At 43.0% G+C, this 26,606-nt stretch overlaps 1 long non-coding RNA gene across 3 annotated transcripts in view; it reads right to left on the reverse strand.

The window, feature by feature from the left end:
• LOC123331987 overlaps positions 1 to 23,426 on the reverse strand; it is a 108,703-nt gene extending 85,277 nt beyond the window's left edge. For 2 of the 3 annotated variants that reach the window (XR_006548788.1, XR_006548789.2), the window contains exon 1: positions 23,274 to 23,426. This is a non-coding gene — a long non-coding RNA (uncharacterized LOC123331987). The remainder of the gene's footprint in view (positions 1 to 23,273) is intronic. The other variant, XR_006548787.1, reaches the window with a different exon arrangement.
• Positions 23,427 to 26,606: the final 3,180 nt, after the last annotated feature.

The raw sequence follows: 26,606 nt of genomic DNA on the forward strand, positions 1-26,606 counted from the left end.
ATACATAAATAGTGAGTTTAAAACAAAACCTACATACTTGGTTTTTCCCATTTACCTGTCTGTATGCAGTCCACAGGGCACACAGAGGAAGACACGATTGAAGCGACTTAGCACACACACAAGCATTATGAAGACTCACCCATGCCTTGTGTAAAATTTCAAACACACCCATGAGGCTATGAGCTCCTTGAAGTGGCGACTATGTTCTGTTCATCGTTTTTTATAGCCAGCACAGTATCTTACACAGAAAACAAACAATAGATGTTTCTCAAAAACAGGACAGAATGAGTGACTACTTATTAGATTTAAGTTCTAGCTGACCTAAAGAGTAGCATAAGTAAATTTAAATTGTTGACTCTCTTCATCTTCCTTCCTTAGAAATAAAACTTTAAAAAGCAGTCGAGGGAATATATGGTATTTGTGGAAATTAATGCCTTTTACTGCCAAAACTACTAAAACTGGTTAAGATTAACCAGGTATTAACAATATTTCAAATCTTAAAAGTAGATTCCCTGAGATAGCACCTGAAGCTCCCTGATGGGACTGTCTAGGAATAGGAGCTCTTGGGACTGGTTCTACTTCTCACAGGGTCATTATAGGGTCAGGGCTTTTGGGAGGAAGGGCCCTCGAGTCAGGATCTAGTACTGACTAGACCTGACTCTTCTCTTCTGAAAAAGAATGAGCTCCTTTACTGGTCAATGGGCAGATGCTCAGATGTCTTCTGAAATTACTCATCATCCCCTTCCATCTGGACCAATGAACTAGGTAGTTAAGAGATGACACTCAGATGTCTGGCTTGGATGGGATGAAGTTCAGGACTCAGGAGGGAGGGGATGTCTCCGTTGGACCACACAAAATCAGAGACCAAGACAGCTTATTTGAGAGGTGAATAAGGGTCAGGGCTTCCCTGGTGGCTCAGACGGTAAAGAATCTGCGTGCAATGCAGAAGACCTGGGTTTGACCCCTGGGTTGGGAAGATCCCTTGGAGAAGGGAAAGGCTACCCACTCCAGTATTCTTGCCTGGAGAATCCCCATGGACAGAGGAGCCTGGCAGGCTACAGTCCATGGGGTCACAGAGTCGGATATGACTGAGCAACTAAGCACAGCACAGCACCTGGTATGTCCTGGCGGGCTGTCTGGCAAGAAAAGATGAATAAGGGAATGGGGAAAATGAGACATGGAAGGAGGAAAAGCCAATGTGGGGGCACCTTATCAAAGTCACAGCTGTGAGAAATGGAGGCTTCATTCTACCACAAATCAGAAAAAATGACCATCCTGAAGAGGAGGAGGTTGGAGGGTTTATACATTAGCTTCCTTCCCTCATAGGAATGGTAGTCCCTGGTGGGGCTTCCTTCATATTTCTGGGCTATGCTTGTACACGGGTTTATTCAGCTTCCAAGGTGTCAAAAGAGATCTAGAAGCAGAATGCAGAGAGGGCTGGGCTTGAGATGGGACCTTGTAAGTCCAAGCTGAGTCTAGATTTATAAGGAACTGTCCAGCTTGGCTACAGCTGAAATGAGTGATAGGCCAAGGAACAGTACACAGGTAAGGTACCAGAGGTGTCTTCCTTGTGACATCAGCCCAAAGCTTCTTCCCCCCTTCATTATTTGTTTCTTCCTCAAAGACTGGGCATCTCCACTTCCTCATCTACTATTTGATTTCAACCCACCCTCATTTGTTTTCAACTCATCATGATGAAATTTCAAACTCAATGAAGCTCAGTGACTGTTAGGTTACTGTCGTGGTAATTGCCAAATCAGATAGTCACTTCTCAGTCCTTATGTTTGAGAGTTGTTGATATAACGGTGGCATTTATAGCCTTGGGGTTACAAAAGACCATCTGGAGGAGGAGGAGGAGGAAGTGGGGAGAAACAGACAGGCAGCCAGTTCACTGAGAAATGAACCCTCCCAAATCAGGGACATGAGTCAAAATCAGCAAAGGATCCTTCTGTTTCTTGTTCTCATCTCACCCTGCACACTCCCTCTCTAAGGAGTCTCGATCTAACTCATGACCTACTTCAGACCTTCCTGACATTTGGTGCCAAATCTCCATCCGACTGCTAGTGTTTCAGAAGCCTCCTGTTCCACTTCCTCCCCATCCCACTACTGTAAAAGAAAATTCCTTCTCCCATCAGCCTGTTCTGATTTATAGAACCATCATCTGGACAGGATCTCAAGTCAGAAAAGTGGATATTGTCCTAGCCTTCTCCATCTCCTTGTCACCCCACACCTAGCCTCCACTGGCATGCCTCATCTACTGCTGTAATATTTTCTCTTTCAGACCAAGGGATGTCAGCAAGATGGCATCCATCCATGGACAAGAGTGCCTTTGTGGGAGCTGCAGAGTCCAGACAGGAGAGTCCAGTGTGGTCCAAGAACATGGAGAGCCATTTTGAAAGGACAGGCCTGGACCTGGTGATTGACTCACTGACTGTGATCCAGGCTATAGTCTGGGAACAGCTCGATGCCCCTGGGATCTGTCTGCAGCCCCGCTTGGCTTTGGTTCTGTCACCAGCACCATATGCCAAGAGACCTGCATCACACAAGGCCCCTGGAATCCTCAGTTATTCTCAAGATTGTGAATGACTCCAGACGCAATATGTTTGAGAACTGCTACCTTACCTGAAAAATAAATATTTCTGTTTTAAAGTTTTGAAACTGCTGATAGTGCTATAAAGAATATGTGGTTAATATCCAAAATATATAAGGAGTTCATACAACCCAATAGCAAAAAGAAAGAAAAAGAAAATCTAGTTAAAAAATAGGTAGGGGACCCGAAAATACATTTTTCCAAAAAAAGATATACTGGGTCAACAGGCAAATGAAAAGATGCTCAACATCACTAATCATCAGGGAAATACAAATGAAAACCACAATGAGATATCATTTCACACCTGTTAGAATGACCATCATGAAAAAGATCAGGGGCAAGAGTTGAGAAGGATGTGAAGAAAAGGGAAGCCTTGTGCGCTGCTGATGGGAATGTAAACTCATGCAGCCACCTTGCAAAACAGTATGGAGGTATCTCAAAAAATTAAAAATAGAATTACTATATGTCCCAGAAAATCCACCTGTGGGCATACTTCCAAAAGAAATGAAATCAGAATCTCAAAGAGATATCTGTATTCCCATGATAGCCAGGGTATGGAAACAATCCAGCTGTTTCTCAACAGATAAATGGGTAAAGACAGTGAGATAGACAGGAATATTATTCAGCCATGAGAAAGAAGAAAATCCTGCCGCTTGCCAACAACATGGATAAACCTGGAGCATATTATTCTAAGTGACATCAATCAGGCAGAGAAATACAAATATCAGATGATATCACTTGTATGTGGAATCTTAAAAAGCCGAACTCATACTAACAGAGAGGAGAATAGTGGTTGCTGGGGGCTGAGTGGAAGGGAAAATGAGGAGATATTAGTCAAAGGGTAAAAACTTTCACTCTTAAAAGTGAAGAAGTTCTGAGATGTAATGTAGAGCATGGTGACTATGGTTAATACTGTAGTGTATACTTGGAAAAAGAGCATGGATCTTAAATGTTCTCACCGTGCGTGCACATGCACACACACTCACACAGGTAATCATATGAGGTGAGGGAGGTGTTAGCCTGATGCGATCATCATTTTGCAATACATATGTGTACCAAATCATCACATTGTACACCTTAAACTTATACAATGTTATATGTCAATTATATCACAATAAAGCTAAAAAAAATTTCCTCTTTTACATCCATCTCCTCCTCTCCAACTAGATGTTACAGGCTTGATTCAGGACCTCAGCATTTTTCAGTAATTAAGACCATCATCTCATAGTCTCTCTACCTCCAGTTTCATCCCTGCCCTCTCCTCCTCTATCCACCCCACTGCTGCAATCATTTATCTGTAGCCTAAGTCAGATCATGGTACTCTTCTGCACACTATTCCCTAGAAAGTAAGGCTGAAATTCCGAAGCATCCCACGGCCATTAAGTGATCACTACCATGCCTTCTCAATGACATCAGGGAAAACAGGGTGAGATGGGCTTCATTCAACATGTAGCTGGTCTCTGAGTAGAGAAAATGAGAAGGCATAGTGCAAGTGAAGTTGGGAATTGGACAGATTATCAAGAAGTTGTTAGGAACAGCTTTGTCACCTTGCTGAACTGCAATGAATTCATTACTTTCTTATAATGACGTATTTGAGAGAATGTAATGTTTATGAAGCAGATATCACACGCACTGTGTTGATGTGGTATATGAAGGTCAAAGGGAAGGTGTTAATCTAGCTCACACTTTAAGAGGAGTCTCATGCACACACACACACATGCGCGTGCGTGCACACACACACACACACACACACACACCCCATCTAGGTCTGATTGGGTCTTTGCCTGACTTTCTGAATCATCCCCTGCCCTTTCCCAACATGTTACAATCATGCTAAGTCCATTTCTCTTTTCTCACTGGACTAGACTGTTTCATACAGCCCTTCTCTGGCATAATGCTGTCCCGGGATTTGTATTTCTTTCCTCCTTCTACCTTTTCTACATTAAAAATCCAGTTCAAGGACGCCCTTCTCCATATGTCATTGTTCCAGTATATATCATTTAAATAACATTCTGCTGCAATCATTTGTTTCTGTATCTTTCTCTACTACTAGACTGAGAAATCTTTTGAGAGGAGATCTTATTTATCCCTGTATTCTTAGAGCCAGCATAGTGTGGCAGGCATGTAAGTAACGCTGCTTAATAAATAAATAAGTTGGCCACTTTTCTCATGGTGGAGAATCACACACAACTCCCAAACACAGAGGCTGTTCAGTAAAGGTTTTGGATAAAGAGATCAGAAGGATCTTGCTTGCAATTAGAGCCAATTCAGTTCTGATGACCATTTGACAGCCAAAAATTTCAGACAACTGTGCTAAGACGCTTCATAAATGGATCATGTCAGTGCTCATACAAACAGTGGTGCTCTTAAATGAGGAGAAATTGTTTGAATTACAGTGACTGCCTCATTCCTGTGAATTCCCTCAGCAGCAACACAATCTGTTCACCTAAAAGGGTCTTTTGAAAAGCATCCCACATTGCAAGGCTATGCTCGATACGATGAATAAATTCACCCAGAAACATCTGTTAAGGTGCAGCTTTGACAAGGAGACAATGATTTAAGTGTAGTGAATTACATGGAAGTGCTTATCCAAATACTGTCTGATATTTGAAAATCGTATTGTCTTCCCAAAGAATATATACAGCAACAATAAGGAAAAGAGGGAAAGTAGAGATGGGTTAACATTTACTCGAGTGTCAGATATTGGCGCCCAGGGCTGTTATTTCATTGGTGTTTAAATACGTTCTTTCAGTGCATCCTCATGGTAACTATTTGTAATTTCCTGACTGTGCTGTTCTCTTTCTTGTCTCTGTCATTTAACATTTCCTTTTCAACCTCTCCTCTGTCTAGCTAAATGTTGCTTGTCCTTTAAGACACAGACCGGATATCAGCTCTTCCAAGAACCCATCTCCAGCTCCCTTGTGGCACCTCGTTGGGAGCTCCCTCAATATCTGGCACGTACCTGTTTCTATCACATTGCAATGCAGTTTGCCAAAACCTGTCTGTTCCTCTTAGTGGACTGCTGCTGCTGCTAAGTTGCTTCAGTCGTGTCCAACTCTGTGAAACCCCACTTAGTGGACTAGGGGATCCTTAAAAATAGGATCATTGTCTCTGTAGCACTAGCAACTAAAACAGGAGCTCTTCCTGAGCTTGCGCTTGAAAATGTGTTAGATACATAGATGGGTCTACTCTGGGTGTTCTTAGCTGGAAATCATGTGTTCCTTTTCACATTGATGTGATGGATAATTTTACTTGTTGACCTGACTGGCCCATAGGTAGGATGCCCAGGCATTTGATTAAATATTATTCTGGGGACTTTCCTGGTGGTCCAGTGGTTAAGAATCCGCCTCCCAACACAGGGGACATCCAATGCAGGGTTCAATCTCCACTCAGGGAACTAAAATCCCACATGTCATGGGGCAACCAAGCCCATGGGCCACAACTACAGAGCCTGAATGGCAACAAAGAGCCCGCATGCTGCAACTAAGACGCCACACAGCCAAATAAATAAATATTAAAGATAATTATTCTGGGTATGTCTGTGAGAGTGTTTCTGGATGAGATTAACATTTAAATGGGTAAAGTGAGTTAAGCAGATTGTCCTGCCTAACATGAGTGGGCCTCACTCAATTAGTTCAAGACCTAACACAACAAAGACTCTCTTGCAAGCCAGACAAAACTTCTCTGATCTGACTGCCTTCAAGCTGGGAGACTGGTTTCTTTCTCCTACTTTGGACTTGAATTAAAACATCAGCTCTTCCTGGGCCTCAAGTCTGCAGGCCTTTGGACTGCAACTACACCATCACCTCCCTTGGTTCTCAAGTCATCAGACTCCAACGGAACAACATCACCACCTCTCCTGGGTCTATGGCTCGCCAACACTCTCAACTGAGCCAATCTCTTTAAATATGTATGCATATACACATCCTATTGGTTCTGTTTCTCTGGAGAACCCTGACTAATCCACACGGCTTTTTATTGGAGTCTTTTTTAAATTTAAGACTACCATCAATATTTTACCAAAATCATAGACTACAAATTAAGATCATTGGCTAAAACATTTCATGCAAAATTTCTGGGCAAATAGTGCAAAAAAGCTATAGACAGAAAATGTTAACCTTGGGAACACATTCACTTAAGCATTCATTTATTACATGACTCAGGCATTTTGTACTCTTGTGGTCTGTGGCCATACCACCCTGAACGTGTGTGATCTCATCTGGACTCAGATGAGTAGAGAACTATTTTATCCCCCCAAATTTCATCCTAATATCCAGTATGCCAAAGACCTAAAAACCAAAAACCTCTCAAAACCCAAAAAAATCTTTTAAAATGCCACCTTCCTCATCCATTAAGGAAGCATTATATGATAGATTCATGAGCTGCAGTGTCACCTATAATTCTTAATTTTTGCAGTAAATTGTACTTTCTACTTCACAGCACCACACAGTACACAATTCCCAACATCACTGCATCAGTGCCTGTGAGAATTCAGATAGCGCAGCCTCTGCATGCATGTTAATGAGGTATTTATGGTCAGCTCATCCTTCCTTCTACATTCACTTGCAGTGTCTTAAGGCTTCAATTCCATGCCTTTAAAAACTGCAGTTTTATATCCATCAGCTTGATACAGGCTGACATCTCTTGGGAGACAAGAGAATATTCATCATCAAGGATTCCCTTTCTCTTGAAATGATTTTCACCTTGACTTCCAATGTAATGTGCTTGCTTCATTGTTCTAACATCTCTAAAAATACCTATGCTTTGTGGTCTGAGCTGGTTCATATTATCTTTCCTTCACCTATTAACCATCATTGGCAAATCTAACTCTTAGACCTTTTCTCACAACAAAATTAGATTATATGTGTATCAGTCAGGGTTTGGCCACAAAAACAGAAACCACTCTAGATATTTTGAACAGGAAGGGATTTGCCATAGGGAATTAGAGGATTACACAACTCCTAAAGGGTTCTAAGAATGAAAGTCAGGAAAACTGATCAGAACATAAAGAAGTCACAGGAACTGACCAATTCCTTGGTCAGTTGCACACTTGGTCAGGTGCAACTGACCAAGTCACAGGCACCAATGACGTCAGATACCTGTACTATTAAAGTGAGCGGTTTTCAAGTGTTCATCTACAGTCCCTGTCACTTCCTCCAGCTTTCATGGAAAGATAATGGCTTTCCAAACCATGATCTCAGTAACAGAATGAAACTGGAACCCACATGGCAAGGGATCTGGGAAATATAGTTTCTAGTCTTTAAGCTCCTGAAGTACAAGGGAGAGTTCAGAAGCGCTGATATCCAACTCGGTATCCACAGAAGATATTCATTACACAATACAATCGTGAACGTGCACAGTAGAACAATGAAGTGCCAAGGCTGCAGAGCCAAGCATTCACTCAGTGCTGGTAATGACCAGGTCTAAGCAAAAGCATTTGGCTTAGATCAGGAATGAATACGTGAGTAGAAAGAATGGACAGGAAAGGCGGCAAAGCCAGTATCAGGGTACCTTTTCAAAGTCACTGTTGTGAGAAATGGGGACACCACCCCACCACAAAAGCAGAAAAAAGTGACCACCCTCAAAATGGGAGGTTGGAGCATTTATACATTAGCTTCCATCCCTCATAGTGAGGGTAGATCCTGGGGTTAATTCCCTCTTATTTCTGGGCTGTGCTCATACAAAAGCCTACTGAATCTCCAGGGTGTCAGAAGAGATCTTGAAGCAGAAGGCAGAAAGGTGTGTGCTTGGAATGGGGCCTTGTAAGTGCAACTTGAGTCTAGATTTGCAAGGAACTGTCCAGCTCGGCTGCAAGTGAAATCAGAGATAGAACAAGTGAATAAGACCCAGGTACCAGAGGCATTTTCCTCAAAAGATCAGCCAAAAATCTTCCCTTCTCCAGAACTTCATCACTGGTTTCTTCTTGAAAGAGTAGCCATCTCCACTTTCTCACCTTCCATTTGTTTCCAATCCACCATGATCAAATTTCAAACTCAAAGAAGCCAAGTTGCTATTTGAGGGATGTATTGATAATTGCCACATCAGATGGTCACTTCTGAGTTCTTATGTTTGGGAGTTGTTGGTATAAAGATGGCTTTTACAGCCATGGGAATGGGTAAGGCCATCTGGAGCTTTATGGATCTTTAGGAGCGTGGTGCCAAGAGTAAGCTCAGTTGCTTAGGAGTACAGAGACAGCGGACACCCTAGGTGGTGGTGGTGACTGAGGAATTCTCTTAGTGTCTCTCTGAGCTCCAATATGTTCTTCCAGCCTACCGAAACACAACATTAGAAGCTATTCTTTTGTGTTTTGAGGACTTTTCTGTTTACCAGAATCTCCAAGCACATTGCTAGAGAGTACCTGGGGCTTTCATTAACAAACATCACAGCAGGAATAATTAGCAATCAGTAGACCCCAAGATGGTTGCATAAATGGATCATGGATTCTGTGGTGGGAAAAGGGACCACAAGAGGTGATTAAAGACAGCTACTTATTATAAGTTTGCCCTACTTTGCAATCTGCTGGAGGTCTGGTCTGAATCCCAATACATCTCCCATAACCCTCTGAAAGTGTGCTTCCTTACTTCTCTCCCATCATTTTCATCGTCCCAACATGGCCTTTCCTTTCCATGGGACAAATCAGAGCACCTAGAACTCCAACTTTAGGTCAGAGGTGGAAGAGGTGGAATATTACTTGAAAACCCATTTATTACCCAATCATTCCACCATGTGAGTTATGACTGCATTCAACCTATCTGGATAAGAGCTAAAAATAATATTAATTAGGCAGATGACATCAGTATATACAGTATATTACGACTGATGTATGACAGACCAATATTCAGTGATAATATTGGGTTGGCCAAAAAGTTTATTCAGGTTTTTCCGTAAGATGTAATGGAAAACCCAAACAAAGTTTTTGGCCAATCCAATAGATCAAAATTTTAGGAAAAGATAATTGAACAAAGGAGTTCCAAGTGTAGGTGCTTTTCTGGGTGGTGCCAGAGCCCTGCTATAGCATCTCCTGATTGTAACTGCCTCTTTTCATGCACAGAAAAGATGAAAGCAGACAGAAGTGAGGAGTTTGCATGAAACAATTTTAAGTCCAAAGCAGAGGCGTGTTTGGAAAATGTGTCAGAACAGACAAAACGGTGTGCCTTTTCTTCCCTTCTTTACCTGGGCCACTTTGCTCCTCCATCGAGACCCTCCTCTCAGGGCTGACACTGCCAGGCAACTCTGTGCACCCCTCTACACCAGGGCTTCCCACACTCAGCACTGTTCCCATTCTAGGCCAAGCTGCTTTGTCCTGGGGACTGTCTTGAGCATCGTAGGATGTTTAGCAGCTTCCTTAGCTTCCCATGGGCTTCCCTGGTGGCTCAGAGGGAATGCAGGAGACCTGGGTTCGATCCCTGGGTCAGGAAGATCCCCTGGAGAAGGAAATGCCAACCCACTCCAGTACTTTTGCCTGGAAAATACCAGGGACAGAGAAGCCTGGTAGACTACAGTCCATGGGATCGCAAAGAGTCGGACACGACTGAGCGACTTCACTTTCACTTTAGCGTCCCTGGTGGCTCAGACGGTAAAGAATCCGCCTGCAATGCAGGAGACACAGGAGTTGCAGGTTCGATCTCTGGGTTGGGAAGATTCCCCTAGAGAAGGAAATGGCAACCCACTCTAGTATTCTTGCCTGGAAAATCCCACGGACAGAGGAGCATGGCGAGCTACAGTCCATGGGGTCACACAGAGTTGGGCATGACTAAGCAACTTTCACTTTTCACTTTAGCCTCTACCCACTAGATGCCAGTAAATATCTCTAGACATTGTCAGATGTCCCTTGGGAAGGGCCTAAATACCCGCAGTAGAGGACACCCACAGGCCCAAGAAGTCAATGAACCAAAGAGGACCCCAGAAGATTCTCCCACATTGAAGAGTGGAGAAAGGGCTGCTGGATTAGATGCTGGATGTCAGCACTGAATTTAGATGACTGTCAGATGTGGTTAGAACCCAGATCAGTAACTGAAACAGACCCCGAGGGGTGTGTATTTCTCAGCTCAGGGGGTATGGCTGAGCAGGCCTTTTTTCTTTAAGTGCAGCCTTCAGCCAAAAGCATTTCTGCACAGCCCTATAAACAAATCTCTGGTTACCTGAGAAGTGAAAATCAGCAGAGGTGTTGGCTCCTTGCTGTGTTCATACATCTCCTTCAGCTTTCATTTTACCCTGGGCAATAACACGTCTGATGCCAGTCCATTCCTGACCTGCTAATGGGGTGCATTTTCGTATTTATCTGCTTTCACGTTGTCTGTGGCCTCTTCGGGAACGCTCCCTGATTGCTCTCCAATCATTTCCCACCCCTTTTGAGAACATTAGGTATTAATTCAAGCTTGTCAAATCTTATATGATATATTCCATTCAGGAGCTAATACTTCATCAACCTTACCTGGCACTGGAAAATTCAATTTCTCAAGATACCAGCTGTTATCCTGGAGACCTTGCATATCTGCTTGGAACAGCTAATAGGAAATGTTCTTGCTGAGCTCTTTTTTTTTTTTTTTTTTTTTTTTTGCAGCTAGTAAAGTTCTATCAAATATATGTAAAGTATACCTCAATGAATCTTAAAAAATAAAGAAAATTAATCCATTTATGACATGAAAACTATGTGCCTCTGTCATTGCCCTAAATAGCAAAAACAATAACAATACAACACACACAAAAAAGCTAAAAGATTTTGCAAAAGACAGTTTTGTGTGAAAGCTATTGTTGCTTAGTTTCAAAAACAAAATGAAACAAAACATTGAACTGTGGACTGGTCTTTGATAAAGGCTGGAGGCACATCTTGTTGGCTATCTAATCAACATGACGTACATCCTTTTGTTTGTCGTTACAGTTTCCAGCGCTGCAAAGTCAATCCACTGAGGTGCATTGTTGCAAATGGAATTAAACTTCCACAGGTCATTTTACAAGGCAAAGATAATCTTCGCTTAAAGACACCAGAAGTCTCCAGAGCTATGTGTTTGGCTTTGCTTTGGTGGTGGCGCTATTGGGCTTGTATTTTTAATTGAGGCACACTTAACACAGAACATTAGCTTCAGGTATGCAACATAATGCTTCAATATTTGTATATATTGCAAAATGATCACCACTATAAATGTAGTTAACAGTCATATCACACCGAGTTACAGAATTTCTTTGCTTGTGATCAGAACTTTGAAGATTTGCTCTCTTAGCACCTTTCAAATCTACTCCCTTAAAACTTTCTGAGTTCGACTCCAGTTATGAAAATATTCAAGAGGCAGGAAGATCGTGGTTGTGTATAATCTAGCAGCAGGTTACTAACTACAGTAATTTCCAAGAAGTGAGGAACATAAAAGATAGTTCAGGATATCTGCAACAACTACAGTGTGATACAAAAAAATCTATGAGATCTATGGATGCAGAAATAACAAGTACTGCGAATACTACTCTGCCTGAATTTATTTTTCTTTCAAAGCTTATCTTTTATATGATTTTGTATTTTTTATTTTATATCGGAGTGCAGTTGATTTACAGTGTTATGCTAGTTTCAGGTATATAGCAAATTGATTCAGTCAGACACATACACATACATATATCTATGCCTGAATCCTTAACTGAAAGAAATGCCTGACATCAGTTAGAAGTTAATGGAAATACAGATATTTTAAAATGTCTATTTATAGGCTTCTTGAATTCTATCTTTTGACTCCTAAATTAAGAATTCCTGTTCTCATGGACTGACATTGTCCATTGCAACATGAAGGGAAAAGCAAGGTAGAGTGGAGAAACATTTCAAAGGCCACATGACTCAGATTTCTACCCAGTACCTGCTCCTTACCTCTCTGACCTCTTTGAGATCATCTACTAAGCTTTTCCCCAGCATTCACTCAGCCTTGACCTCATAGGCCCCGGTGCTCTCCCCTGAATAGGATCCTGCCTCAGGGCCCTTTGCACTTGCCGATTTTCCTGCCTGGAGCAGTGTGAGGAGCTGCCTTCAGATTTCTACATAGCTAGTTCTGTCACCACCTTGCGATTTTGGCCTAAATGCCACCCTCTCAGTTAAGCTCTCCCTGACTTAATATTAATATTTAGAATTACAATCTGTTATAGGTTATTACAATATATTGAATATAGTTCCTTGTGTTATACAGTGTTTGTTGTTTATGTACCATATACATAGTAGTGTGTATATGTCAATCCCAAACTAATTTATACACTTTGTAATAACCTATGATGGAGAAGAATATGGAAAAAGAATACACACACACACACACATATATATAGGTGAATCACTTTGCTGTACACCTGAAATTAACACAAAATGTAAAAGCAACTAGAGTTCATTTCAAAATAAGAATTGCAATCTGTGCTATATGAGTTAATTGCAGCATGCCTAGAATTGGCCTAAGCTGTTCTGCTGAAATAAGAAATGCATGTGTATGGCACTGACCCCTGCTCAAGGCACAAAACCTATTAATTAATCATGGTGCTGTGTGACCATGGGTTCGAGGACTTTGAGGAGGTTTGTACCAGCTCGTCAGCACTGTTAATTGACAACAGGGAGATTAACGATCTGCGCCTGGTCAGGGTGAGACCCTCAGAAGTCTCCACTGTTAAGGATGGTTACACAGCAGAACTATGCACAGGGAACCAGCAAAATATGAGTAACTCCAGCCAAGACTCCATTTTGGGTTCCCGATTCCCAGAGGTGCTATGCACACATCAGTGCTACGCTCCTGATTAGAAAGCAAGAGTGCATCGTGCCACAACCCTTACAGAGAGAGGACAACAGATCCCCACCCCTGGCTCCTCCAGATCCCTTGCCAGAGGACAGTCTCTGGTTGTGATGCATATTCTCATGTTAATGCTCTTTCTCTAGTGGATATTCCCTTCCTGCAATAAACTCCAGATTTTTAAGCACTGCCACTGAAGTTCCTCTGGGTCTTCTTTAGCAATCAAACCCTGTCGTACAGTCATCATCAGTGAATAATTCTGACCACAACTCTCCCTCCTCATCTGCTTTCCTTGTCTCTGTGGTACTTACCACCACCTGACATAATATGTATTTTACTTATTGTGCTCATCATATTAACATATTTATTGATTGTCTTTTATTATTTTTTATCATTCTCTTGCTAGGGGACTCCATGAGGTCAGGGTTTCTGGTCCAATTTTTTTTAAAAGAAGTATTTCTGGATCATAACAGACTTTCTACATTATCTGATGAATGAATGAATGAATTGAAGAAAGAGGCAAAGAAGAAAAAAATCACTTAGACTTCAAGGCTGTTTTGGCCCAGCTCTGAGGCTGAAAATCAATACAGAGAAGCTAAGAAAGATGGACAATGATAGAGTGTGTGTTCACCTGCTGATTATACTCAAGTCAGTTTTCTTAAGGGACAGAGATGTTGACTGACAGTTGGCTACAATAGGAATCGATGTACCTAATCTACGTTGACTAGAAGACCAAAACCTGATGTCCATGAAGGACTGCAAGTGGCTAAGAGCTTCTCTTTCTGACAGCTATTCCAGCATCTAAAGGCAATCAGAAGTTTCCCTAATATTTTGGCTTCTTATTACTGGCAACATTCATCTATAAATGCCTCAGTCTTTCTAGGCTCCCATGTGGACAGCTGATCTAGAAAACACAGCGTAACGCTGAGTGCTGCTTAGCTGAGCAAGAACCAAGTCCCTCCATGGTCTAGAGCAGTGACTTCCAAATCTTCAACTGCATCAGAATCATTGGAGGAATGTTTTCAAATGCATGCTCCGCCCTTCCTCTCTACTCTCCACCCTGATCGGGATTCTAAATCATCAGGTATGAGGTGGGATCTGGAAAATCAGTGTTTTCCAAACTTCTGTATATGATTTGGGGAATACCTTCTCCAAATTGTATTATAAAGAATTAATGAAGTCAAAAGTATTTGGTGATTTCACTATGCAAAGTACATGTACTCTTTTTGAGTTATAAGGGAAAACTTTTTTTTCTTTCAAGGAATCTGGTTTCTTAATTTTTAATTTTTCCAAGTTCTGTTGAGATAAACTGACATATAACATTGTATTAAAGTGCACAACAGAATTTGATACACATATATAGAGTGAAATGTACCCTTTAAATCTAGTTGACATACATCACCTCACTTAGTTATAATTGTTTTTCTTGTGATGAGAACTTTTAAGCTCTGCTCTCTTAGCAACTTTCAAAGAGACAACACTGGCTGTTGACTATAGTCACCATTCTGCACATTACATTTTTAAGCGTCAAAGTGGTGAAGTCCTTTCAGAGGAGACACTGCAGTTGCTCTGGGCTCAGTGAGTTGGCCGACACCATGTTTCTGTCTTCCAACCCTCGTCCTAGTATTTGAACTTCCAGAGGGAGAACAGAGCAGACAAAAGGAGAAATGCATAGCCCTCTATGCTTGCTTTTGAGTTGGCTGCTCCCTGGATGTTATTCATAAGTTGCCAGGGAGGCCATGAAGGGGCTGGGTGACATACGCTTTGTCCACGAGTGAAGTAGTACTTGAAAGAACTGTAGATGGGAGCAAGATCTTTTCCCGCAATGTGTCCCAACCACACTCCAAGACAAAGCTCTTTCTCCAATTCTGTACTGCCATGGTGAAAAATGTAAGTCATTGGAGGTCACATACAATTTACCTAGAGTGGTCAAAGGAATCTACATCAATCTACAGCTCATGTTTAAGCCACAGTTAAAAGTGACATCATCAAAACATCTCTCTTAACTCTCCTCCCCATTAGATATTCTTCTGAAGTGGTTGACAGGAGCCAGCCTTGCTGTGTGTGGTCTAACCATTCCTAGAAGACAGTGGTGTCTCCTAAGAGCTGACTGAACTCATTTTCTTTCCCACTGTGCGCTCAATGGCATTCAGTTGGAGGCCTGAAATTGGCCACTATAGGCATCTTTACACCACAGAAACTGATACACACTACAAATCAGATGTTTGGGTTTTTTTTTTCTGGAGACCTGGATGTTAAATGTTTACCAACATAGCACTATCAAAAGCTACTGTCCAAAACTGTAACTCAAAAAGATACACGCACCGCAATGTTCACAGCAGCACTCTTCACAAAAGCCAAGACATGGAAGCAACCTGAATGCCCATCAACACAGGAATGGATAAAGGAGGTGTAGCACATATATACAATGGAATATTACTCAGCCATGAAATAATCAAATAACACCACGGACCTAGAGATGATCATACTAAGTGAAGTAAATCAGACAGAAAAAGACAAATATCAAGTGATATCACTTATACATGGGATCTAAACCAGTACTGATACAAATGAATGTATTTACAAAAGAGACTCACAGACATAGAAAACAAACTAATGGTTACCAAAGGGGAAAGAGGTGGGACAGAGAAGGACTAAGTGTCTAGGACTGGCTGATGCAAACCACTACACATGGAGGATAAACAATGAGGTCCTACTCCCTAGCACAGGGAACTGTATTAAACACCCGGTAATAAACCATAATGAAAAAGAAAATATGTATAACTGAATTGCAGAAATTTAAGACAACACTGTAAATCAACTATACTTCAATAACTTTTTTTTTTTTTTGGAAAACAGCTACTGTCCATGTTCAGGTATACAAAACAAAAATGTCATTATGTTGCCTCCACTAGTCAGGTAAAGCATTTCCTCAAAGGCTGCTCTATACTGAGAGCAGCCAAATATCCAATATCAAGCAGGAGATGGCAAGGGTGAACATCGACACCTTAGGAATCAGTGAACTGAAATGGATGGGAATGGACAGATTTAATTCAGATGACCATTGTATCTACTACTGTGGGCAAGAATCCCTTAGAAGAAATGGAGTAGCCCTGATAGTGAACAAAAGAGTCTGAAATGTAGTACTTGAGTGCAATCTCAAAAACAACAGAATCATCTTGGTTCATTTCCAAGACAAACCATTCAATATCACAGTAATCCAAGTCCATGCCCTGACCACTGATGCCAAAGAAGCCAAAGTTGAATGGTTCTAAGAAGAGCTACAACACCTTCTAGAACTAACATCAAAGAAGACATCCTTTTCATCACAGGGGATCAGAACAATGTGCAGGAAGTGATGACCAAAACCACCCCCAAGCAAAAGACAGGCAAGAAGGCAAAGCAGCTGTCTGAGGTGGCCTTACAAATAGCTGAGAAGAGAAGTGAAAGGCGTAGGAGAAAGGGAACTGAATGCAGAGTTCCAGAGAATAGCAAGGAGAGATAAAAAAAAAAGGCCTTCTTAAGTGAACAATGCAAAGAAATAGAGGAAAACAACAGAATGGAAAAGACTAGAGATCTCTTCAAGAAAATTGGAGATACCAAGAGAACATTTCATGCAAAGATGGACTCAATAAAGGACAGAAATGGCAAGAGCCTAACAGAAGCAGAAGAGATTAAGAAGAGGTGGTAAGGGTACACAGAAGAACTGAACTATACAAGAAAGGTCTTAATGACCCAGATAACCATAATAGTGTGGTCACTCACCTAGAGCCAGACATTCTGGAATGTGAAGTCAGGGGGGTCTTAGGAAGCATTACTATGAACAAAGCTAGGTGATGGAATTCCAACTGAGCTATTTAAAATCCTAAAAGATGATGCTGTGAAAGTACTGCACTAAATATGTCAGCAAATTTGGAAAACTCAGCAGTGGCCACGGGGCTGGAAAAGGTCAGTTTTCATTCCAGTCCCAAAGAATGGCAATGCCAAGAAATGTTCAAACTACCATGCAGTTGCACTCATCTCATATGCTAGCAAGGCAATGCTCAAAAACCCTTCAAGCGAGGCTTCAGCAGTTCATGAATCAAAAACTTCCAGATGTACAAGCTGGATTTAAAAAAGGCAGAGGAACCAAAGATCAAATTGCCAATATCCATGAGATCATAGAAAAAGCAAGAGAATTCCAGAAAAACATCTACTTCTGCTTCACTGGCTATGCTAAAGCCTCTGACTGTGTGGATCACAATAAACTGGTCAACATTCTTCAAGAAATGGGAATACCAGACCACCTTACCTGCCTCCTGAGAAACCTGTATGCAGGTCAAGAAACAACAATTAGAACCAGACATGGAACAATGGACTGGTTCCAAATTGGGAAAGGAGTACATCAAGGCTGCATATCGTCACCTTGCTTATTTAACTTATATGCAGAGTACATCACACAAAATGCTGGGCTGCATGAAGCACAAGGAGCTACAGAGGCTTCTGAAGAGGGTGAAAGAGAAGACTGAAAAAGCTGGTTTAAAACTCAACATTCAAAAAATGAAGATCATGGCATCCAGTCCCATCACTTCATGGCAAATAGAAGGGGGAAATGTGGAAGCAGTGACAAATTGTATAGTCAAAGCTATGGCTTTTCCACTAGTCATGTACGGATGTGAGAGTTGGTCCATAAAGAAGGCTGAGTGCCAAAGAATTGACAGTTTTGAACTGTGGTCCTGGAGAAGACTCTTGAGAGTCCCTTGGACTACAAGGAAATCAAACCAGTCGATCCTAAAGGAAATCAACCCTGAATATTCATTGGAAGGACTGATACTGAAGCTCCAATATTTTGGCCACCTGATGCGAAGAGCCGACTCACTGGAAAAGACCCTCATGCTGGGAAAGATTGAGGGCAGGGAGAGACAGAGGATGGAGACAGAGGTTGGATGGCATCACTGACTCAATGGACATGAGTTTGAGCAAACTCTGGGAGACAGTGAAGGGAAAAGAAGCCTGGCTTACTGCAGTCCATGGGGATGCAAAGAGTCAGACATGAACGACTTAGTGACTGAACAGGTGGTGCCCCATCAATCATCAGTACTTGAGTCAGTTGATCCTTCTCAGAGTCTTTGTGTTTCTTGATTCAAATTTTCCAGAGAAGGAATGTGAGTGACCACTAACAAAACTCAGATTGACTATTCTAGGAATGCTGTGCATTCCTGTCTTATTACACTGGGCAAAGCCATGTAGAGTGGTTTCTCATTCATAAAACTAGCAACAAGGAACAAGGAAATTGTTCTTAGAACAGGATATTGGTTGTGGAAGACAGATCCACTATCATCTCTAATCAGTTCCCCAATAAGCCATAAGGTAGTGCTATAGCATGCAGTTTACGTTTGAATAAATGGCAATCTAGATTTGCACCTGCTGAAATTTACCTCATACATTACAGTCATGTACACTGGCTCTGGCTTACATGGAAAAATATATACATGTACAAAGTTAAAGTGGCCATTTTGCCATTTCAACCATTCGAAGGGATGATTCACTGTGGGGCGGGGGGAGGGGGGGAGGGAACCTATTGAGTCAAAATGTTTGATCTGGTGACGGAGATCAGATTCAGCCTGAAAGGAACAGAAAAATTTGACATGTATATGGCAAGATAAGTTATTGTGATATTAACTGTGCTTACTTTTCAGTGTGAGGTTAATATTCTTTACTGGTAATTCTGGTTCAGGGGTCAGCAAACTGTTTTCTGTAAAGGACCAGATAGTGAATAATTTAAGCTTCATAGGCCATACGGTCTTCGTCACAGCTACTCAATTTTACCATAATGCCAAAGCAAACCTAGAGAATATGTAAATGAATGAGTGTCCCTGTGTTCCAGTAAAACTTTACTTACAAAAACAGGAAGCAAGATGGGTTGGGGTCTGTTAATCGTTCTTTGACAATCTCTGTTCTAGATCACTGCTCTTCCTCCTCCCTCAAACCTCTCCTTCTAAATGAATATCATCAGAGGATATAACCCACCACTGCTCTGTTATGGTCCTCAACAAATGTCTGGGTTTTAGACCTAGCTCTCTGTCTTCCTCTTAATCTTTTATGGTTGTCATTGTTCTTGGCAATTTTTCTGCTCATGGAGAAGGTAAATCACTCTGCATCTTTACTTCTCTGTCCCTTGCTGCCTTCACTTCCAATCATCTTTTCCCTTAACCCACCCACTTAATGCACTCACTTTTTCTTAGAGTCTGTCATCTCCAATAACCAAACTATCTCCAAAATCTGGATTTCGAGCCTCTCACTAACAGTCAACCCTTCTTGCTCTAACCCACGTGCTGTGGACGGCAATAGCGCTTGGGCTCACCAAGGTCACTGGGACTTCCGACCCACTGGTTCGACCACGTCTTTACTGCCCACCAGCCTGTCCTATCTCTCCTCACCCAGTTTAGACAGCAACCATACCCCTGTGTGCCCCCCTTAACCCCCTTGTCCCTCTTTCCCAGCTCTGGGTGTGGCTACAGGAGACGGCAGATCTCAGGTGGGCACTCCGTGTACCTGGCTCTCTACTCTGTATGCTAGCACGGTTCTCTGGTACAGTCGACTGTTCAACTCTTAGAGACAATCAGCTCACATCTTTTCTCCTCTCTGACCTCCAGAGTCACCTCCCCATACTCACTCTTCGTGTTTCACTGGAAAAACAGAAACTACCTGAGCGTGTGAGGCAGGACAACCAACATCAATGTTTACAATGTAAATGCTCAAGTATCCAGCAGAGGCATCCTCTAACAGAAGTCTGTTCCAAAAGAGGTGTCTTCTAAGCCAATGAAGTTTAAACACTTAAAACATCACATTAAAATGCCCACAGAGGCCTGTAGAACCACCTGATTTCACTGTACTTTAAAAAAGAAAAAGCTTTTCAAAAGGGCATCGAAAGTTGAAAAAATCTCCTATCGCCTGGAGTAAGCAAAGAGGCCTTGGGTGGGGAGGAAAGTGAGTGGAAATCAATTTCACTTGCTTCAGCCTCACAACGGATTTTGCAAAGTAAAGGGTAGAAAATCAATCTTGGCAAATCAGTGAGAATTTATACACTTGAAGGAGTTGAAAGGTCCTGGAGGGTGTATCAGACAGGAGGACGTGCTCGTCCAGCACATCCTTGAAGGTACAGCATGAGGGCAGGGTCGTTTTCTGTGCCAAGGAGACCGTGCCAAGAATGCCCACCATATTCCTCATCAAGATGAGTCCAGGGTGGAAGCCAAACCTGAACTCCATTTATCCGGCCCCTGTCCCCACACTCTGAAGGGTGGGGCTGGAGAAAGACACAGGAAGGCCTGGAAGCCTGTTCTTGACTCGCCAATACAAGCCTCCAGGTCACATCCAACCGAAGACCCCTTATCCTGCCTCTGATGGTGACTGCCTCTGGCCTTTGGGGGCTGCGGGCTGTCTGATACAAGAGCCCTCCTGTGACCGCAGAGTAAATCCACGCTTTGGGGAGCAGGGGCTGGTCACTCCCAACAACATCCCCAAGGAATTAGACTGGAAACTGGATTATGGAAGGTGGGATCTGAGCAGGGGGCAGACCTGGAGGCTCCTTGCCCTCTCTGGGCTTTCCACTCCTGGACATGGAGGAGACCTCACAGGTAAATGCTGAAGGCAAGTCTGGGGAGGGAAGGACCAGTGTCCTCTGCCTGAGGGCAGCTGGCCAGAAGGGGGATCAGTAGCAAATGTAGTTGCATTTTATAAGCATATTACTTGGTTTCCCTTTTGGTTTCTATAAACTTCAGTGAAGTCTCCTGTAAAACATCTGCCTAGGTGAAACTGTCCTTCCTTGTCTTGGTCCATTCAAGCTGCCATAACAAAAACACCAAAGGCTAGGTGGCTTAAATAGTAAGGATTTATTCCTCACACTTCTGGAGGCTGGGAGTCTCAGATCAAGGCATCTCAGATCAAGGCATCACTGGATGAGGTGTCTGGTGGGGACTAGCTTTCTGACTCACAGATGGTCGTCACCTCGCTGTGTCCTCCCATGGCAGAGGAAATGAAGAGCACTCTGGGGTCACCTTTATAAGGGCCCTGATCCCATCACGAGGGCCCCACATTTATGACCTAATCACCTCCCAAAGCCACCACCTCCTAATACTATTGCATCAGGGATTAAGACTTCAACATATGATTTTAGTCCACAACATACCTAGATTTACAGAAGCTTCACAAAGGCCAGTTCAAGAGAGAGCAGTCCCCTGTCACCTCATCCCCAGGTAGGCATGCCAGTGACCTGGCACTTACTGAGTAGACTCCAAAGGGAATGAATGCAAGGCTGAGAAGTCTTGGCTCCACCCCGCCCTTCCTTCCTCATTGCCAAACTTGCCAATCGAGACTTGATGTGATTAAAGAAATCACGTGGTTCCTGACAGCCCTGTATGAACTGGAGGAAGTTACGTGACTTCTCTGTGGTTGTCTCCTTACTGTAAAATATGTAACACATTTATATCTAGGACTATTATAAGTATTATATGAGTTGATGTTTGTGAAATTCTTAAAGAGCCATGCCCAACAGAGTGTAAGCACTAAATATGTATTTGATAACGTAAAAAAAATCACCGTTTTTATATATCAGACTTAAGGTAAACCTGATACATTGATGGTGATTAGCCATTGGTAGGTATGGTAGGCAGAACTCTAAAATGGCCCCCAAGATTCTGGGCCCCTGGCATACACACACCTTCTGCTAGTTATTCAATTAAATGCTGATCTAGGTGCTTATTTGAAGGATTCTGCAGGTCTAAAGAAGGTACTAAATGAGGAGATGTTCAGGTAGGCCTGCCCCAATCATGCGGGCCCTTCAGAAGCAGAGTGTTTGCTCCAGCTGGTCACAATTAGGAGCACGGGGAGATGCACTCCATCCATCCTGGAGGAGAACCGGCATCCATGTCATGAACTTCCTATGGAGGGGACGACTGGGCAGGGAACCGTGGGTGGTCCCGAGGTCCTGAGAGCAGTCCTGAGCTGACAGCTAGCACACGTGAAAACAGGGACCCGAGTCCCACGGTTCAAAGAATTGATTTCTGCCCACAAAGGAAGACCCCCTGAGCCCTGAGTGAGAACTGTAGCCTCAGTCAATGCCTTCAGTTCAGCCCTGCGAGCCCCTGAGGAGAGAATGCAATCATGCCGTGCCTGGACCTCTGACCTACAGAAACTATGAAATAACAAATTCATGTTGCTTTAAGCCGCTAATGCAATGGAGCAGGACCCTATGGGGCCTTCCTGGGACAGGCCTTCCCCCATATCCTCTGCTTTAGCTCCTTTCTGAAGCACCTAGATAATAGTATTTGATGCTCACTTCCTGAGTTGTGTTGCAGGTGTAAAAAAACTTCCCCCTGTCCACCAAATGGAAGATGTCCACTACTTGGTGACCATGAGCACACAGTCCCAGGCCCCCTGGAGCCTAATGACTGATACAGCTCAGCCCGTGACACCACCCTGATACCTCACCATCAGCCAGAGAACTGTGCACAAGCTGATCACACACCCTGCGACCCCCCCCCTCCCTCACCTGGCTTTTCAAAGGGCTTTGCCGAAACCCTCCGGCTTTTTAGGGCCTGAGCCACCTCTCCTTGCAAGACCTCGTGATAAACCTTTCTCTGCTCCAGACTCCGACATTTCAGTTTCTTTGGCCTCACTGTGCATTGGGCACACCAACTTGGGTTAACACTAAGTTTGTGATAATTTGTCTTGCAGCAGTAGAGCACTAATACAGCCAGAAAGAAACAAACATACAGAACTTGCAAATGAGCGGCCGGAGGATTTTTGCTCAAAGCCCAGACAGCTTCCCCTCCACCCTGCCCAGTACAGATAAAGACTCTATCACTGACAAAGTCAGTACAAAATACTTCCAGTTGGAAAAAAAAAACCTTCATTTGCCACACTGGGCTTGGTCCCACAGGAAGGCATGGTTCTGTACTCACCAGTGTCACTGACAGAGCGAGGCTGAGTCACCTGCTTTAAGAGGCAGCAGGCTTGGGGCCTCCCAAGCTGGCTTCCCTGGCCTGGAGACAGCTCTCTTAGGCTTCATCTAAACCTCGAACAGCTGCCCGACCTTATGCCAAGACCTCTGACCTATGTACCTACATACTTGGCTCCACCTCCACTTGCAAGGGATGCTGGGAAACTAAGCGGGGGGTTTTAGGACCCATGAGCCAGTTGTTGCTCAGTTGTGTCTGACTGTTTGCGACCCCCTGGACTGCAGCAAGCCAGGCTTTTTTGTCCTTCACCATCTCCCAGAATTCAGACGGTAAAGCATCTATCTGCAATGCGGGAGACCCGGGTTGGATTCCTGGGTCGGGAAGATCCCCCGGAGAAGGAAATGGCAATCCACTCCAGCACTCTTGCCTGGAAAATCCCATGGACGGAGGAGCGTGATAGGCTACAGCCCATGGAGTCGAAAAGAGTCGGACACGACTGAGCGACTTCACTTTCACTTTTCACTTTCATGTCCACTGAGGCAGTGATGCCATCCAACCATCTCTTCCTCTGTCACCCCTGTCTCCTCCTGCCCTCAATCTTTCCCAGAAGGCAGAGAATATAATGATTAAGCACTCTAACTTGTCTTCTCTGGCGGTCCAGCAGTTAAGACTTAATGCTGCCAATGCAGGGGTCGTGGGTTCAATCCCTGGTCAGGGAATTAAGATCCCATATACTTTGTGGTCAAAATGAAAGAAAAAGGAGCTCTGCCTTCTGCAGAAAACAATGGTTTTACCTGTTAACTGTGACGTTTTGCAAATTCCTTACACCCTCAGCACCCCAATCTGTAAAATGGTGATAACACAGTTGTGAAGGTTGGAGGTAAGACAGAACACTGGTGAGTGGGGCCTAGCCCTAGCAAGCCATCAAAACGCAAGCTGGTGTTTGGCTGATTTTGATGCTGATCTACACAAGCCCTAAAGCTGGGCTCTCATCAGATTGTAAGTGCCCATCCCCATGCCCCAGGTCAGGCAGCAGACCACATCTCGGTCCCTTGTTTTGGAGCCGAAGTGACTGCTGAATGACTAACCACTCCAGAATGGAATAAGGATTATCAAACCCTGTCAATCAGCCGCAACATATACACAGAAAAAAAGCAATCGTCTTTCACTGGTCTCTTCTTGCTTTCTTCTTTCATTATAACCTGTGCTGTACCAACTGGTCAGTGTTACTACTGGATAAAAGTAAGGGAATGTAGTAAAGCAACAATATGAGAGTGGGCTACATGAAATATTGGGAAGTCTGAACTCTAAAAACAAAGTAACATTTTTAAAAGATGGCATCACAATGCTAAAAATTTACATCCCTCATTCAGGAAGGTGGGGTTCTAGTAAATGTCACCAAACCAGCTTTGATGATGGAATTTATGAGGCTGTGCCAGCCAGATCGTGATGATACAGTGTTCAAAGGTATATGTCACTTATAAATATAACCACATCTACACTCATAAAAATAGACTGCCTGTTAAAATAGAAGCTTCTTTCTGAACATTGCTAAGTGAAGTAATTTGTAATTTTCCCAAATTGCAATGAGGGAGGTGGCAGTGTTATTTTCCCCCTTTCTGGAGATGACCATCTACTATATGGATTTGCAGATTGGTTAACTGGCTGGAAGATCTGAGAAGAAAAACGCTGTTCCAGTAATTCTGTACAGTCCTGGGTTAAGCTCAGAAGATTTGACTGAGGGAAGATTAACATAAGCGAGAGCCTGTCCAATACATTTTATATGATAAACCAGGCTATATTTTTAAAAACTAGTGTTTTCAAAAAGAAAACTATTGCCCAGTGCCTACAGCTCTTTACTTCTTAGCAAATGATTCCCCTGACTAGAGTGCAAGATCTGGAAAGTCTGTATCTTTGCCCGTTTCCTTCACTGTTGCTACCCTGGTGCCAAGAATGGCACCTGGCACTGACTAAATATGGCCTGAATAAATTAATTAATGCAATTAAATGAATTAGCAAGTGATACGGTGTTGGTGCTCATTTTCTGTCTAAATCCTGAGCAATTAAAAATGTGAACACGATCAGACCAAAAAGGGGGAAAAAAGGAAAGGGAGCAGGGAGGAGATGTAAAGTCATAATTTGAATTTGTGAGCATATTGGAAGAGAAGAAAACGCAGTGTCAATGGTGAAGTTTTCACTCCTGCATGGAAATTTCCAGAGCCTATGTTGTAAACCATCTTACAATGGGTAGTTTATGACCAGTAACCTTTTTGCTTAAATGATCATGTGGCAGCAGCGCCATCTTCTGGGTAACTAGTTGGGCATTTTAGAATAGTCTAGAGTCGTTTTGTTTTTTCATATACCAAATTGAGTTTAGAATCACAGAAGATTACTTAGGAAATATCTTTAGAGATCATCTAGGCCGTATGTCATCTTACAGGTAAGGATTTGCCTTAAGTGGGTACAATATTTTCATATTTTCTCTTGATCCAATGGAGCCCCAAATTCATGTCTCGGAGAGAAGACAAACTACAGCCATCATTGCTAAATTGTATCACAGGTCTCATATAAATCAGAAACTGAGAGAGGCAGTTAAAATCCATTTGTCGAGCATCTGAAGAGTGCTGTCCAATAGGAATTTCTGCAACAACGGAACAATAGAACTTTCTGTGATGATCTACACATGTCTGTGGAGAAGGCAATGGCACCCCACTCCAGTACTCTTGCCTGGAAAATCCCATGGACAGAGGAGCCTGGTGGGCTGCAGTCCATGGGGTCGCTAGAGTCGGACACGACTGAGCGACTTCACTTTCACTTTTCACTTTCATGCATTGGAGAAGGAAATGGCAACCCACTCCAGTGTTCTTGCCTGGAGAATCCCAGGGACGGGGGAGCCTTGTGGGCTGCCGTCTCTGGGGTCGCACAGAGTCGGACACGACTGAAGCAACTTAGCAGCAGCAGCAGCATACATGTCTGTGCTGTCCAATACAGTAGTCACTAGCCACTTGAGGTTATTAAACATCTAAAATGAGGCTAATGATGCTGAAGAACTGGATTTTTAACTGTATCTAATTTTAACTAATTTACATTTTTCAAAAGCCACATATGGCGAGTCAACCTTGGCACTATTGACATTTGGGGTTTGATCATTCTTTGCTGTGGTGACCGTGTTGTACACTGTACGATGTTTAGCAACAGTCCTAGCCTCTAGCCACTGGCCAGGAGTACCCACCCCCTGGATGTTGCCAAATACCCTCTCTAAGGGGAAAAATCACCCCTGGTTGAGAACCAGTGGGCTGGTAGCCACCGCACTGAACAGCAGAGTTAGAATATGCC

Source organism: Bubalus bubalis, chromosome X (genome assembly GCF_019923935.1).
Source record: "Bubalus bubalis isolate 160015118507 breed Murrah chromosome X, NDDB_SH_1, whole genome shotgun sequence".
NCBI classification, from domain to species: Eukaryota; Metazoa; Chordata; class Mammalia; order Artiodactyla; family Bovidae; genus Bubalus; species Bubalus bubalis.